Consider the following 18,067-nt stretch of genomic DNA (forward strand, 5'->3'; position numbering starts at 1 on the left):
ATTAATTTTCTTTTATTATTTTTTACTTTTTAAAGGTAGCTTGTGTTTTTTGTGACGGGGGTTTCTGAAATTTTTAATTTATTTTTTTAATAAGGCTTAGGATGTAAACAAAGGCAAATTTCCTGATTCCGTGTGCTTACTAAGAAACAGAAAAGCTCAGGTATTATTAATTGGCTGACTCAGGGACCCAGAACCGTAGGATCGTTAAATTAACCGTAAATATTTTACAATTATCTCTTATTTGTTTTGTTAAAGGTAAGGGAGTTCTTTTTCTCTCGAGTTGAGATGACCTCACTAGTAAAGGGGTCACAGCTGGGTTCTAGATGTGTCACATACATATGTATTTTACAAAAAGCCTCCCACTTCTTAAGGAGCTATATGGTTAGGAATACAAAAATTATGCAAACGTTTACTAGAATATGTGTGTGTCTGCATGTGTTATGTAACAAAAAAGTCTGTATAAAGTTTAATTGCTGCATTTATTCTTCACAAGAGAGCTGGTCGAGCTACTTGTAATACCAGAGCTCGAGACTCTTTGGGACGTTTTAACAGAGTTACACTTGCACTGGCATCAAGTATTTTAGCAACAACATGATGTATATTAACAACAGTATTGACTATCGAACAAACATTTACAAACACCACAAGTCAACACAGCAGCACATCCCTTAAGCAACGATGAATAAAATTCTATTCTGATTGAAATTTAAAAATTAATTATGGTATTAGGATAAAAATTATATTCTCGTCAATAATCTACGTCATAATCGTAACGGACCACAAATTCGGTTTTAATGTCTTGTAAGTTAAGCCGTTGATTCTGTTCCCGAACTTTTTTTTATTTGCTGTTTTGCCGTTGAAACAAATTATGAGAGTGAGGATAAAAACAGAGCACTGGTGTTTGCAGATCACAACTGGTTCGCTGTCTTAGTCGAGTAGAAAAAAGGTTATATAGGTAAATATTACGTTTCTATTCGATAGCAATAATTGACAATTGCTGAGCTGAGATGGCCCAGTGGTTAGAACGCGTGCATCTTAACCGATGATTGCGGGTTCAAACCCAGGCAAGCACCGCTGATTCATGTGCTTAATTAGTCTTTATAATTCATCTCGTGCTCAGCGGTGAAGGAAAACATCGTGAGGAAACCTGCATGTGACAAATTTTCATAGAAATTCTATCACATGTGTATTGCACCAACCCGCATTGGAACAGCGTGGTGGAATGTTTCATAACACCGACATTAAGCGCTAAGTGATCCATAGTTAATGTAATTATTTCCGATAATGATTGAAACATTGAATATTTAAAGCATTATGTCACTAAAAATATTAATCACTTGTTCGAATTGATTAACGACAAGTATTTTACTGATTTTTTTTATAAAGTTATAATTAAATTGTATAAATATTTTGCATGTCGGAGATAATTACAATGAAATATATGTAAAAGGTCATCATAAATATTTTATGAAAATTTCAAAAAGCTTCAAGGCACTACGTCGTTGACAATTATAATTATTTTGGGCATGATATGTAAAAACTTGTAATACCATCATATATGTATATAACGCCACTGAACCATGTCCTCTGCCCCATATTTGCTCGAAAGATATATTTTATTTAAAACATATTATTTCACTGTAAATGTTTCGTACATGACAAATGTTTTCCGAACAGTTGTGCCATTATTATATTGTATTGAGATGATCATGTTAAGGATTGTGCCACACAGATTGGCTATACTTTTAAAAAGGGTTTTCTAAAGCCAGTTTTGAATCAACATTAATGATCAAAATGTATTATTTAATCATATTTACGAGTATTTTAAATGCGAAAGTAGTGGGTAGGTCTGTCTGTCTGCCGGTGTCGATTTCACGGTTCAACTATTCGATCGATTTTAATAAAATTCACTACGGAGGCAGAAAATTGGAGATCTTTGAGAACATTTTGAACTTTGGATATAAAAGCTAAATTCACCGTCCTATACTAAAGCAGCACGTCCACCACGATGCTCTAGTGTAGGATCCTTTATAGGAAATGAGTTTAATATGTAAGAGCTTTTCACTTTGATTCTTATTTCATTTTTAACAAGAGCATTTTATATTATAGAAAGTTCCTTTAATCTTGGTTTAACTTAACATTTCTGAGTCGAAGGATTGTTATCGAATAACTATTAAATAAAGTCATAAAAAGGACAAAGTAAAACAACTAACTCGGCTGATTGCTCTTATAAAATACACGAAATTCTATAAATGGGCTAAGCGATAAACATAAACAGTCGTATAAAGCTTTGTCAGTCGAGTAAATTCTTTTAATATCAAGGTTCGAAACGGACCGTTTAAAATAAATAACATACTTACGCTAATTATGTGTATGTGATATGGGTGTTATAACGCATTGAGTGGCGTCGAGTTGCTTTCTCGGAACGCAGCCGATAAAGTTTTATCTCGGGGCACGAAAGCCTGCGGGAGAGGGCTGGGGAGTAGGAGGTGCGCGCGCGCATCCCGCCGGAGCCTCGAGCCGTGCGCGCCGCAGGCAGTGATCGCTCGGACGCCACACGCGCTGCACGTCCCCTCTCGCCGCTCTTAATGAACAAAAAAACACCCGACCCCGAGTGACCCCGAAAGTGCATATGAGCGGCCGACACGAACGAAACGACGTCGCGAACACATTCCGCGAATAACTCTTTAATTATTATTAATTTAAACTAACCGCTTCGCTATAACATATGTGAGCTTATTTAACTGTTTACAATACGCAAATTAACATAAGGTGAAATATTACGGACTGTGAACTTGAAGTAAAGTTTTGATTTAAATAAATGTTAACGAGCGTTCTGCGTTAGCCCGAGGCGATACCGGCGTTCAGGTGAGTCATATTTAATGTTTAAATTATTTTGCGAGACATCTTATGGAGGAATTCGGTCCTCGCTCGGCCTACATTTCCTGCGTTTGGGACACACTCATATTTCTTTTATGAAGGATCTGCAAATTTCGTTGACGTATAAATAATGGGTTTCGTCGTGCGGGTATTTGTAAATAAAACTTGACATTACGCGAAACAAATATACTTGAGTATTTGATACCAATTATATAATTTGAATACAAATAAACAATAATAATGTTTATGTAATTGAATAGATTGACAAGAATGTTTATTATCCGTTGCGTATGTGTAGTACTCTCTTTGATAAATATGACAAATTGCGACAGAGGAACTGTGATTCCAATTCTTTGACAGAAAATCTGAAGGAAACAGATTACCATAGCATGGACATGTCATGAAAGGCGGTCATCATTATGAGAAGAATGTAAAATCGAAACCAAAAAGATGAGTAAAAAGGGATTGCATTAGTCATAGTATGTGAAGGAAAGCAGTTAATTTGGATATGATTTAAGGCAGCGAATAAGCTGTAGATGCTGAAAGCAGAATCTGCTGAAGCTGCTTTCGGAGACGGTAGTAGTATTTAATTGTTGACGATTCAAAAACTTTTCATTGTAAAGTTTACTTGAATAAAATTGATTTGATTTGAATAGTTTAACAACTCAATTAAATGGAAGATAGGAGCGTTTTTTAGTTAGAGACATATATATTAAATTTATGAAGATATTACGTAGATGGTGCAATATGTTCTTCTTTAGTCTACTTTCCGTTCGTACTTTATTATGTAGTCAAAGAAACCGTAATTTTACAGGATTTTACAAACTGCCATAGTTTGCAGATGCAGAAATCTGCACCTTGAAACTTTGGTAGTACACCAATCAAATAACTATGTATGACAATGAAATAAAATGAAATGTATCCCAAGGAATGAAACAAATATGTAAAGTAACACTTCGCATAGTTTGTTGGTGATAGACGAGCAGAAAGAAAACAATGAGTGTATTATTAAATTGTTTAATTGTTATTGTATGACACTTATTCAGAGTGACGGTCCATTGTTGCAGAACTACATTTGTAAATATAATGTACGATGCCATGCGACGTTGGCACATGAGAGTATTGTTTGTGGATGCTATTGGAACTGCTCGATATTGCCTTGGAATATCCCATTCTATAATATTACATTAATTTATGTATTTTTAGTCTTAAGGATTTTAGAAATTATTGTTTCGTTTTATTTGTACCAATTTCTTATCGAATATAATGGTCGTAAAAAAGCAATAAATGTAATCTGTCGCAAGTAGGGTTCCTGTTTTTTATGTCATATGGATTACGGACTGGCAAAGTGGTCACCTAATGCTAAGTGAAACACCAATCTTAGGAACTACGACGTTTCGTTCACTTCAACCAAGAACAATTCTAAGAATTGCTGTTTGGCGTTTGAAGATATGACGATGTTTGCACAAATCTATCACAAAGTAATGAGATGCATTATAAGCGCGTAAAAACTCAGTGCTGTTTTGCGTTTGGGTTATGGTTCAAATCCTAAAAAACCCTATCTTATTGCGAGCCGGTCTGGGTAGATACCACCCACTCATCAGTTATTCTACCGCCAAATAACAGTACTCAGTATTGTTGTGTTGTGGTTTGAAGGGTGAGTGAGCCAATGTAACTACAGGCACAAAGGACATAACATCTTAGTTCCCAAGGTTGGTGGCACATTGACGATGTAAGGAATAGTTAATATTTCTTACAGCGTCATTGTCTATGGGTGACGGTAACCACCTACCAACAGGTAGCCCATATGCTCTTCCGCCAACTTATACCATAAAAAGTGTATTAAAAGTAAATGAGATCATAATGGAAAAAACATCTCCCTTGCTATCATTGTAATGTCAAGTTCACATCTGATTCCAACACGACTTCATACAAATAAATGTGTCTTACCAGTAAAGATACCTGGTTCTTTATCGTCATCATCATCATCATCAACCTGTATTGTCCAAGGCTGTAAAGAGATATCTTCTGGGGATACTCCACTGAAATCAACTCGCTTTTATTTTCGAATTGCCTGATGTACATCACAGCATCTCTCGCTGGTAGCGTGCAATTAATAATTGTAATCATTTTGTACAAACCAATCTGTTTTTGTCACTGTCTTACAATATATTACTCCGTATTCGAAAAAAAAGACAAAGTATACTAATTTGTACATTTTCTCTTTTTGTTGTGTAATCTGTTTAATAATCCAGTAATTATTTATTCCGTGTGAATCTTGAAGAATCGTATACAAAAGAAATGTTATTTTGTATCGGCAATGTACTCGAACTACATATTAATGGATTCTGTAATTATCAATTTATTTTGACTACCAATCTTACAAACAACAAATAATATATTATAAGTACTTAAACTCTGCCTTTTTTGTCCAACAAACCATCGGAGAGATTTTGTATGGTATAAGCTTAGGATAAGTTTAAAAAACGTTTGCCTAATATGTGTAGGGATGTAAATCGGAAAAATAAACATTTTACATTATAAGTTGTCGTTTCGGGTTGAGTCTTCGCAGAAGAACCGACGAGAATCTCGATGGGTTGTCCATAAATACAGTCTTTTAACAATTTATTGAGTTAGTAACTAAATTCATAGTATAGTAACTTTTTCTCTCATGGTTCATTATAAATTATGTAAATTTAATTAGTTCACGCAGTAATGAATATATTAATGTTGGAAATTAATATTCTTGAACAATTAATACTTTTTAACATTTCGACTAATTTTACATGATATAGTTTTCACTTAAAACTTTTAGGATTGTTAATTGGTTTTGCTTAGTGTTTTAATGGGTGTAATTAAAACTATCATAAATGTTTGTTTATATTTGTTCTGTGACAGTCACTTTTTTTCTGTCTTAAATTTAGAAAAAAATGGGGTATTTTTGTTTTTTAAGTTATTCGCAGACCTTAGGGATAGGTTATGGGCCGACCTAGTGATAATTCTGCTAGCAGGAGAGACGTGTCATCAATACATCTATTTAAAGGGTTATTTAGACAAATTTAATGACTCAAGGGACATACTAATTTTGATCTAATGACGCTAAACTGCAAGAATAACTCGAAATTAAGAAGCGACGCGTGTGTTCAATTTAAATTAAATAGAGAAAAAACGAACTAAATATTATTTTAAAATTCAACTTATTCAAACTATCTTCATGAGACCGAAAAGACCTTTCGATAAGAATCAGGGGCAACAGCAATTACGAGCGAACTGGATCAATTTGTCGATTAAAAACCCATCGAATTAAGAAAACAGGTATAATTGTAAGTCGATTAATGCATGACGTCATAAATTGCGTTTTAAATATGTTGTTACCCGAGACGCCACGGCCAACAGTGAACGAACAATGCGCCGGCCAGCGGTGGGACAAAGGCAGCCACGACGCGTGACGGGTACATTATATTTAGTATACTTATTGCTAGAATTTATACTTAGAAGGTACAAACTAGTTGTTTCTCGAGAAAACGCTACTGATTTTAGTGCAATATGCTGTGACCTAAATGGATACCAAGCATTAGACATTATACGAGCAATTCTTGTCATTAGGCTTCGTAGTAGAGATTACTACCCTCTTAACGATGGAGTTTCTTAAAATCCTTCCTCAGCGGATGTTACACTCTATGACTTACCCGCCAAATTTTAAGTTTGTGGTCGTTATATTTTTTGAGTTTTTATCTGAGAATCAGAGATTGGGATTTCGCTTTTATTTAATTATGTAGATTAAGCTTTTGTAGCCATTTTTGAATCAATTTCAAAACATACTTTATTCAATACACTACTTTACTAGTAATTTTAAAACTTTTAACATAATTAACTGAGAGCTATCTCTGAAATTGGAATTTGAGTTCTTTTGTAACAATCTGACAACCAACTTAGTATTCACACATTTCAACCAATAAAGTGTCATAGTTATATAACAAGGATAAACAGTTTCAAAATTGGGAACGCTGTAAACACCGCATATGGTATTACTCATATTAGGCATATGAGAAAACACGACAACTAGCTTGTTAAATAATTAGTGAATTATATTAAAGGTACATTAACCTTTGGCACACGAAACTAAAATTATAACAAACGCAAACAGACGCAAATTTTTATTTTCTCAACCACTCACGGTTCTCATTCATGGGTATTTAAATATATGTACATTTAAGACATTGTAAAATTAACGGCCTTCAATGAGAAAATACCGTAATAGTAATAAAAACACTCGGAAAATATTGTAATCTAATAATAAATAATTAGCATCTTAGTTCCCAAGGTTGGTGGCGCATAGACGATGTAAGGAATAGTTAATATTTCTTGCTGCGTCATTGTCTATGGGTGATGGTGACCACGTTCCATCAGGTGGCCTATAGGCTCGTCCGCCAACCTATTCCATAAAAAAAAAATAATAGCTATATCTTCGTATCAAAACGAAGAACATAAAATATACCGACTATTCCCTATACGTAATATACAGATAAAAAAATATATAGTACTATATTATAATATCAGTAAACATAGATATAGTGTTATAATTATGTAGACATATTCTCACGAACGATTCCCATGTCGCAATTGTAATGGTACAAACATGTCATTACCCCCCAAAAACGATTCGGTGAAAATAATTTACACTCTGATAAACACGGAGTAGTAGTAATGATACGTGTCTTTTTTTAATTAATTATAATATTATAGCGATAACGTGACCTCGAAGACGTCCTTGTCGGTATCAGAGTAATTAATTTACATGTCTGATGGCGCCAACATTTTTTGCTACCGATTAACCAATAAAAGTTTTTGACGTCACAGTTCTAATTTCTTTGACCCAAAGACATAATTCACCTGCCTTTATCTCAATTTTACTTGGGATTGGCGTTTTCTTTTTCCATACATTCTCTGTCCGACATATTCTTACGAATAACGTTATTTCCAGCCATAACGTATTTTATACACCTATTCATCGTTACGTTCTTCTTTAACAAAATATTATATTCATCCCCCCTTAGCCCTTTTATTTGGGGTCAGCGCAGCTTCTTCTTCCATACCCCCTCTGTTCGAAGTCCTCTCACAAGAAGAGAATTCTTATCCAGCCATTTCGTCTTTCACATAATCCCTCTATCATTTCTTTCTTACTTCTTTGACACCATAAGATTACTTTATATTGTTGATGTACCGTGATGTTAGGAGATGAGATATCCCACGGCCGTGGAGTGTAATCTGACTGAAGCCGAAAATATAATTGATAAAATTCAGTAACCTAATATAGCTATTACATTGGCCAAATTGTGAAACCAGTTATGTATAAACAAACGCGTTTATTGCAAAGAAAACGCTATAGGTACATTATTTCATGGTAATTTGCAACAAATACGCACTACGATGACACGTTATCTTAACTGTAGTTTATTTGATATTCAATAAAATTGATACATTTTAAAACGACAACAGTATCAATGCTCTTAATTTTTATACTATCTGTATATAATTAGTGGGAAATATCAATTTAATAAAACTATTTCAAGTATTTGTCCATAACATGTACATAATAAATAAAAAAGTCGCTCCAAGTCTAAATCCCACACGTTAATAGAACCTGCGTTATTAATGACTATTTACTAATTAGTATAATATGTAAATGATCTATAATTACAAGTGAAATATTCCTTGAGTCATGCCAACTTCTTTGGAACAACGAGACCTACTTAAATTTACTCAGTATTTTCCTCATGCTCCATAAACTCACTCACTCATCACTGAGAACCGGTTTTACTGCAATCAAAAACAAAAAAATAAATAAGCGTGAGTATTATTATAATTACTCTTGAAATACTTTGGACATATAGAGATCAAATTTTTGATACAAGATTTTTTTATACGAGTAAGCAATTATATCTAATAGAATACAGATTGAAACAGTGTTGTATTTATAGATCATCTTTTTAATTTTATCTTTACATAGTGGTCTGTCTGGTGAAAGTATTCACCCCTGTAGAAATTGGCTGTAAGAATTGTTACTTATGCCTTAAACAAAATCATAACGCTGTCATCAAGCATTAAATCTGTTAATCAAAATATTATGTTCCTTGACGATATGGTTATAATATTAATTAAAATTCTGGGTCAAATATTTTTTTATGTGTGTGGACGAATTATACAATAAAAACTTGGTAAATATAACAAACGGAATCCATTTTTCGATAGAAATTTATTATTTTCAACCGACTTCAAAAAGGAGGAGGTTAGGTCTGTATTTTCTTTCTTTTTTTTTATGTTTGTTACCTCATAACTTTTCACTGGGTGGACCGATTTTCATAATTTTTTGTTTGAAAGGTAGTGCTTCCCGTGGGGTCTCATTTTAATTTTATTTTTTTCCGATGATGGTATTCGTATGAAAACGACATAAGTCTTAAATTTGCATTATGTATATGCGCGACAAATAGGTGAATAACTGAAAATCACGTTAACCAATTTTGATGATTCTTTTTTTATTATGAAATAAATACCTCAAGGGTAGTTTGGTGAAAGTTTGGTAAGGTTCTGAGCATAGGATCCATGACAAAGTAACGGAACGGAAGTGAACGGAACAATCCTGAGGAGCACGTTAGCGATACTCAGTCGAATCTTTTATTTGTAGGTTATTTGGATATTTGAGTCACCTTCCGTAATGTGGTTATGTTTAAGTAATTATCATAGTCGAATATTATAATCAACTAGCTACCCACCCCGGCTACGCACGGGTGCAATACCTACTGATACTAAAAATACTAAAGAATTTGTTTATTTACGACATCACATTGCAAACTTCTAAAATTATCAGTGTTTCTTTACTATATTGTTCATGTATTATATACACAAACCTTCTCCTTGAATCACACTATCTATTAAGAAAAACCGCTTCAAAATCAGTTGCGTATATTTAAAGATATAGGGTCAGAGAAAGCGACTTTGTTTTATACTATGTAGTGATGGAACTCCTATACGGCTCACAGTTAGGGTGCGATATGGGGCAGAATTTTTTATTATCTTTAATCAAGTTTTGTGTATATGATGTGATGCCACATGATGTACGACATATATTAGCTCTTTTGCAAAGTTTTTTTACTGAGGTTGATTACAGCTCTTTCGAGGGTTGTACTCTAAAGTTTCTTTTGAAATTGTCCCCGAAGTAGTTTCTGATTCATATAAACAGCACGCTTAATCTATCCATATTAAGAAAAATTTGTTAGTCTACATCAGCTTCACTTAAAATAAAAAAATAAATAAAATTTTAAATTTTATTTATGTTAAAAGCGATGCACTTAAATTGAAAAAAGCGAAATTGAAATTAACTTAAAAAAAATGACTGATTTCACGTCCGTAACATAGATAAAGAATTATGAAATAAAATTTGACGTTAATTTAAATTCAACATATCGTGTATATTGATAGTTTTTTTACTAATAAAACGTTAAAAAGAGTAATTGCGCCACATTACGAGCTCCGATAAGTACGCGTGCTCTATCGGCCGATTGTTTAGTAAGTTTATACGCAGGTCTATCTTATTTGTTTCCAACGCATGCTAGCATTCCTCATCTTCATTTATCTAGACTGTATAAGGCAGCTGCTCTTCCGCACATATTAATTCATTTAATCCTTAAATAAGAGTATCACATTGGAAATACGATCAGGCACTGTAATTAATTAATAGTAAAAAATATGATCAAGCTTTTATTTAAAATATCTCGTATATGTAGGTTGGCCTTAACCATGTAGAAGCTCTTTAATCCTTTAGGGTCGGACTTGGAAGGTCAAGTCAGGTCAGGGCTAGCTTTTTTTTCGTAAGTAGTAACTGCAAGTACAGTGTGGCCTAAGAATATGAAATCAACTCTCCAAAGTTTGGCACCTGGGTTGTCACCCCTATGTTGATAGTTAAAGATATTTAGTGCAGAAATAAGTCATGCTTACTTTATGAGACTATGATGTGTTTTAAAATTGTATAATTTTAAGTGATATTAATCCGTTAGATACGCGAAATTGGACTTTATAAACTTGCAACATTGCAAGTTCCATAAAAAATTGTAATTGATACGTTTATTTATGACAATTCTTTAGGAACGAGATATAATGTATGTACCTGTATATTAAATATTTTTTATCTGTAATGCATTATATATTGGATCTATATATTCTTTGGTTCAGTAGCTAACATATACCAAAGATTGAAGGTCCCAAACAAAAGGTCTTAATCCAGAAGTTTTTAAGATTTTTGATCAAGATTTTTTATTAGCAGTCCTGAGTTTGAAATATGCGCGTACGGTCGAGCCTCCGCCTCAAGTTTCCGATCGTGTCGAATTGCTGCTTTCGTTATCATTAGTCTTTATACAAGAGCCGATAAGAATTATTTTTAAGACTATATACATATGTTTTAAGATATTAATTATATGTATATTGCAACAAGTATAAGTAACGTTATTGATACCACAACTTATTGTACATAATTGTACTTAACCAAAATTACGTATACTTACGTATTTCAAAGGTCAAAAAAGAGTTACTACTGTGTTTCTTGACGGTTCTCGGTAGAATCTACATTCTGAAACGGTGGTTGATTTACATTTATTAAAATTGTGTAAAATGATTCAAAAGTTCTTGTAAATAAAGTATATTTTGATTGAATCAATACATGTATTGATTCAATCAAAATATAGGTGACATGTCACCTCCATAGTATTTATGTTCTGTGGAAGGATTTCATTTGTATGGGTATAGTTGTAGTTTCTAAATATATCTTATCTGATCACGTGGCTAGAGCTGGTCTCAGAGATAAATTATAACAAATTCTATCATCAATTATTTATTTCTGAACTTCCTATTAAGTCAATAAATCATTATAAATGCTTAAGTAACTCTATCTGTCTGTCCATTGCGCTTTCCCGGCAAAATCACTGAATCAAATTTTGTCATATTTCGTATAAAGTAAGCCTGAACCAAAAAAAGAATTACTTCTTTATAAAGTATATCATTTTATATAATCTTATAGTTATTTAATTGCACGTAACAAACGTCTTAATAAAACAATTGCATATACTTGTAACTAATTACAATAAAGTGTTTATTAGAAAAAATATATATTAGAGATTTTGCGTCCTATATACTTTCTTTGGAAATCGAATAAGATAGCAATAATAAATAATTGTAGCAGTGCTAAAAAACACGCAAACCATTTGGTATTCGAATGTAAATTAAATAATATTAAACGTTATATTAACACAACTGAGGAAACACCGACACTTAACAATTATAAGTGTATTAAATAAATTAATTCAAATAAAAACACGAGTTTATTTATCGCATTATATTCATTGCTTCATTACTGCGGTTACGCTCGTCACGGTGGCCGACACTCACCCAAGCTAATATCTCCAATACGATTTATTTGCAACAAACAACAACAGCCTGTAAATTTCCCACAGCTGGGCTTAGGCCTCCTCTTCCCTTGTGGAGAAGGTTTGGAACATATTCCATCACGCTGTTCCAATACAGGTTAGTGGAATACACATGTGGCAGAATTTCTATGAAATTAGACACATGCACGTTTCCTCACGATGATTTCCTTCACCGCAGAGCACGAGATGTATGGTAAGCATAATTTAAACACATCTATATTCACTAGTGCTTGCCTAGGTTTGAATCCGCAACCTTCGGCTAAGATGCACGTGTTCTAACCAGGGGCCCATCTCAGCTCTATATTGATTTATTTGGAAAATGCTTGAAGCTAAATTTCTAACAGGTTAGGGCATAACCCTGTGGTTGTTTATATGATTCTACTGCTAAAGAACAGAAATTGGTATTGATTTGTTCCGGCGTATAGGAGTAATTCATTTTAATTACAGCTATTGTAAGTTCCAATGCTGAATATAGGTCTGATCCGAGCTAAGTCAAAGCGGGGAAGTCCCTTCTTGAGGTCATCGAACCTTGCTATAATACATTTCAATTAAATTATTATATAGTTATAACCTTGACTTTCATCACTGACTGTCTATGTGGCGCATTCAATACGTAATAGACGCCTTGTTTGTTTATTGTAATTGTTTCCACTTCGAGCCTTGAATCAATCATAAGCAAGATTTACATTAGAAAAGTGCTCAGCAATGTGTAGTATGTAGTTCCTGGGGTTTGAAGACAATTTAGACAACAAACCGCTCAAGCGTCTGGTGCAACTATTTCGCACTTATGTACTGCACTTATTTCCTCATATTATCTTCAGACCATTAAAGAGGACCCAGCGGAATATTTACGGGCCATAACTTTTCATACTTAATAAGTAATACCTGGATACATTGGAGCTTATTGAACTAGTTAGAACCTGTCTAACTAGTATAGTAGTAACTAAATGATATAAAGAATTTTTGATACTCGTATTATCTTTATTGGACTATACAATAATTTGTAAATGGACAGCAAATATTTAACAAACCTGTGAAAATAAGTAATACAAACAACACACATACAATAATACATTTTAAAGACAACGCTTGTTTATCTAAACGATTTAATAGAAGTTTTTAATACTATTTTTATAGCTAGAGATTGACCTTTTACCGATAAATGTAGTGAATTACAAATATATGAAGCTTCAACAATAAAGTATTCAGAAAAGAAGGTAATAGAATGGGAAATAGGCAAATACCAGAATCTCATATTCAAAAGTTTGTCTGTAAATCCCTGAAAACTTAAATCGCATTGGAATATAAAGATTCGCTTAAAAACAGATATATAGTCGAGCTTTTTATACGAAATTATGATTATGGTCTTCAGTTGAACAATGTAACACGTATATGTTGCCTTACTGATGAAAAAAACTAATAGATCATTAGACAGGCGCGTGTGGGAGTCGTTTTGTTTACGCCTTCTGTCTTACCTTCTGATGCATCGAATATAATAATAAATAAACGGTAATTATTTATTCTAAAACTTATTAATTTATTGTTTTGATAAAAACAAATATACATTAAAATAAAAAGAATAATTAAAGATCAAATCTGAACACGTTTTATTTTTTGGATTTGAATTTCACAAACGTCAAGAAATTCTCCTGAAATCCTGTAAGTAAAAAAAGGGCTACCCATTACATAAACTGTTAAGAATAATAATCTTTGTTTTTAAACATTTTTTTTACCGAGAGTGTAAAATTTAATTGTTAAGAGTAATATGTACAGTCATATGACCGTTTCCAACTCGTGACGTTTCATGTTCCGTTAAACAGGAACGGCGGCGGGAGAGACAGTGTGTTTAATTAGCCAAGCTGTGGTCGTGTCTATCTGCGGTCAGATCGCCACAAATAGACTAATGATTAGTTTCTCAGTAGATATCTAATTATTTATTACTCGACTACCGCACGCTCTAAGTATCTCTACGTAAAGTCCATTTTAACAATAAAGATGAAATATTTGAAAACATTGAAGGATACACGATTTTTGAACCACTATTGTTATTTTTTATATTTAAAATATTGACGTTACATCATGAATAATGTTAATATTTTCATTGTATTGTCTAAAATTAATATCAAACAAACAACTATAACACTGTACTTAAAGTTACTATCTTTTTGCTTCGAGTTAAGTGTTAAATTTGTTATAATAATTACATGAGCTGAAAGTGTCAGTAACTGTAATAAACGCGTTAATCTTACTGAATATTTGGATAATTATGCCAATATATCCACATAGATTGATATTAGTAGACGTTTATGGTCACTTTTATGTTAAAGTCGTAGCGCGATGCATTATGCAATTCGAATAAATAAACTCTTCAACTTTATAACATAATGTTGTTTTACAAGAAACCATTACAAAATATAAACGATCGCAGTACGATCATATTTTAATGAACAAACGAGCCAATAAATGTCATTGTGATAATTGTGAATACAATTATTAATGTCTTGTGAATTTAATTGTACTCGCTCGGGGCAGGATGAGCTGGTATCGAGGTATTCGTATCGACATAGGTGTTATATGTACCTTTTGTAAAAGCTTTGTAAGATAATTGCTTTTAGGTGTCCAATAGCTTAGAGCTCCTCTCTTTCTATAGAGAAGTTTACTTACTTATTAGACTAGGATGCGTGTGCATGCATGGGGCAAAATGTTATTTCATAGATGTAGGTTTCCTTCAAATGTACTTTATAAATACAAATTCAACGCATCGACTAGATTTTTCGGTTAGGATTTTTGCCCAGAGAATTGCAATTGCGATTCGACGGGGAATCCTGCTAGCATTCTTGCTACCATTCGACGCGGTCAAAATTTATACAGTAACAATTTTTTATTCATATTTGTTTATAATTAAGTATCTAATGTTATTTATTCTTATGTTAATACAGTAATAAAGATATATTTTGTTTAACTGGAGCATTTCTACTGAAAAAATTGAATAGTTAATCAATTTTGTTGTTCTATAAGTTAAAGAGTAGTATTTGTTTCCTTAAAGGATATTTCCTTTACCAACGTCGTTTAGAAGACTTGATTACTATTATTATATAAATTACTAACACATTAAAACAGAATTAGATGTATAATGTAATACAAAATTGAGAGACTTCTTAAACTGGTTATGCAGTATGTCGCCGTATTGGTTATTATATGTATTTATTTGGAATACTAAACGATTGAACACAACCTCATTTACCAAATTGGGTTAAACGGGCTAGTAACTAAGTTTCCGTTTTTGACTTTATGTAATATATTAAATATTCTTAATATTTAATTTGGAACTAACTGTGATACTTTTACATTCAATCTAGATATTTTTGGTCATTCCTGTCACCTTTTGCCTTCTCTTTTTCCCTTAAATTTTTTTAGTTCCAAATCTTGATATGCGGTTTCTTAAAATAAACTTCTATTTTTTAATCTAAAGATTCAATGATTGGTCAAGTTTTGCTTGTTTGGACAATTATTTGATACACTTCGAGAACTAAATTGGTTGTGCCATATCCTTTGCCTTTTTATATAGGTATGCGTACTTACAAATGGGCCAATACATGGTCACCAACGCTCATAGACATTGGCGTTGGATCGCCAAATCGCCACCACCCTTGAGTACTAAGATGGATACATGTTCACTCAATTTTATTTAAGTTCATTTATGTAGCGTACATCAAAATGTTCTCGGTAATTCGATATCACCTCGCATTGCTGCGAAGTCGATGAATAATTTGTTTTGACTCAATACTATTTTGTTAATTGATATAATATTTATTTATGGAACACAACATTTATCCTTATGTATCGAGTAATCGCTGTAGTTGGGATGACTAAATGAATTGTGCTATGATATAAGACTTTAAATATTTATGCACAACTACTTTTTGTTTGTGTTAGTTGTTATGTGTTAGGTTAGGTTGAGATGGCCCAGTGATTAGAACGCGTGCATCTTAACCGATGATTGCGGGTTCAAACCCAGGCAAGCACCGCTGTTTCATGTGCTTAATTTGTCTTTATAATTCATCTCGTGCTCAGCGGTGAAGGAAAAAATCGTGAGGAAACCTGTATGTGACAAATTTCATAAAAATTCTGTCACATTTGTATTCCACCAAAACGCATTGGAACAGCGCGGTGGAATATGTTCCAAACCTTCTTCTCAAAGGGAGAGGAGGCCTTTAGCCTAGCAGTGGGAATTTACAGGCTGTTGTTGTTGTGAGGTTAACTTAGTTGGCCTCATACCAAATTTTCAGAAATTTCATATTCAAATACAGACAGAGGTACTTTCACATATTAGTATAGTTTAAGTGAATCAATCGTGCTTTCTCTTTCCCCCAGCGCTCTATAACATATCCTCGATACATATAATTGTTAAGTAATGGCTGATATTGCACCGTGTACTGACACCGAGAGGAATCGCCCACGCATTGTTTAAGGTAAATCCAGCGATGACGTGCTACTACTGCGTATTAGGTATTGTTGACTTTCATACTATTTACCGACTTCGATAAAACGAGGACATTAGAATTAAATTATCCTTCATCATGCTTGTTTTTGGTACCACAAACGTATATGTTATTCAAAAGGATATCTGTTAGTTTCTCAGTTAATTTTGATTACCTTAAAAATTTGTTCATCACCATGAGTTAAGTATGAAATTGTTTTAGCCATTTTAGTTACCTTGTTTCAGCGAGAAATAAATAAAGTATTCCATGTGTCAAATATTTTGAGACACGTTTTAACAATTTACAGTGAAATGGCGGATACACTGAGCGCTTTGCTTTTTTATCCTGTTAAATTCGTCCATTCAAAAAATCATATTCTCAGTATTACACATGAATTAAACATCCAATATAATTAGAGAAGACATTAATGAAAAACGATGAATAACTTAGTATCGCAAAAAAATTGATTTCATCAATACACAATTGTTAATTTATCCAACTAAGCCATTTATCTAGTACTAGCTACTTAAATCGACGATTGTACCCCAAAATTTAAGAGCAATAAATCTTTTCCCAATCGGTGCGCACGTAACTGCACTAGTTGCTACGCTTTAGATAACATCAACGCCAATTGTCTCAAAATCATTCCATTAAAATTTGTCAGCACCGAATTTAGCACAATGTCAGCCTGTTATCCGGCGAATTTATTAATGCCTCTAAAACAAATTGATATACATTTTGTATATTTTCTTTAAAAGTTGAAGATATTTTCATGCTGCGACATGACATGCCCATAAGAGGTTTATTTATTCAATATGTTTTTCTTTAAATATTGACACTGACTCACTTCTCATTGTAATTAGAATATCCTAAACAGAAGTTACTAAAAATGGTGGAATATCTGATGACCTTGTAGCGAGTATGCATCTATAAAACCCCCATCCCTTTCATTTATCATCCTTATCATAGTAATAAAATAATATTACTCATTATTAATTTTGGGTTTTAATAAAAATCTACATGTAACATGTGCACCATAAATCAGTTTTAACACACATAGTCTACAGAAGTAACATATTCATAAACTGAAACTTAAATTTCACCGCTATATTTAATTTCACAACGCCCAATTCGAAAAAAAAAATACCCTGACCTGACAAGAACTGACAAAAGACACATACCATGTCATTATTTTGCAAAGGATTATCTATAACGATCGTCAAAACTGTT

The 18,067-nt window shown here is 32.9% G+C and overlaps 1 protein-coding gene across 4 annotated transcripts in view; it reads left to right on the forward strand.

Moving 5' to 3' along the window:
- Positions 1-2,519: 2,519 nt before the first annotated feature.
- LOC124534054 (titin) overlaps positions 2,520-18,067 on the forward strand; it is a 78,151-nt gene continuing 62,603 nt past the window's right edge. For all 4 annotated transcript variants that reach the window (XR_006966717.1, XM_047109712.1, XM_047109713.1 and 1 more), the window contains exon 1: positions 2,520-2,868. The gene's annotated coding sequence lies outside the window, so the exon portion shown is untranslated. The remainder of the gene's footprint in view (positions 2,869-18,067) is intronic.

Source organism: Vanessa cardui, chromosome 12 (genome assembly GCF_905220365.1).
Source record: "Vanessa cardui chromosome 12, ilVanCard2.1, whole genome shotgun sequence".
NCBI lineage: Eukaryota > Metazoa > Arthropoda > Insecta > Lepidoptera > Nymphalidae > Vanessa > Vanessa cardui.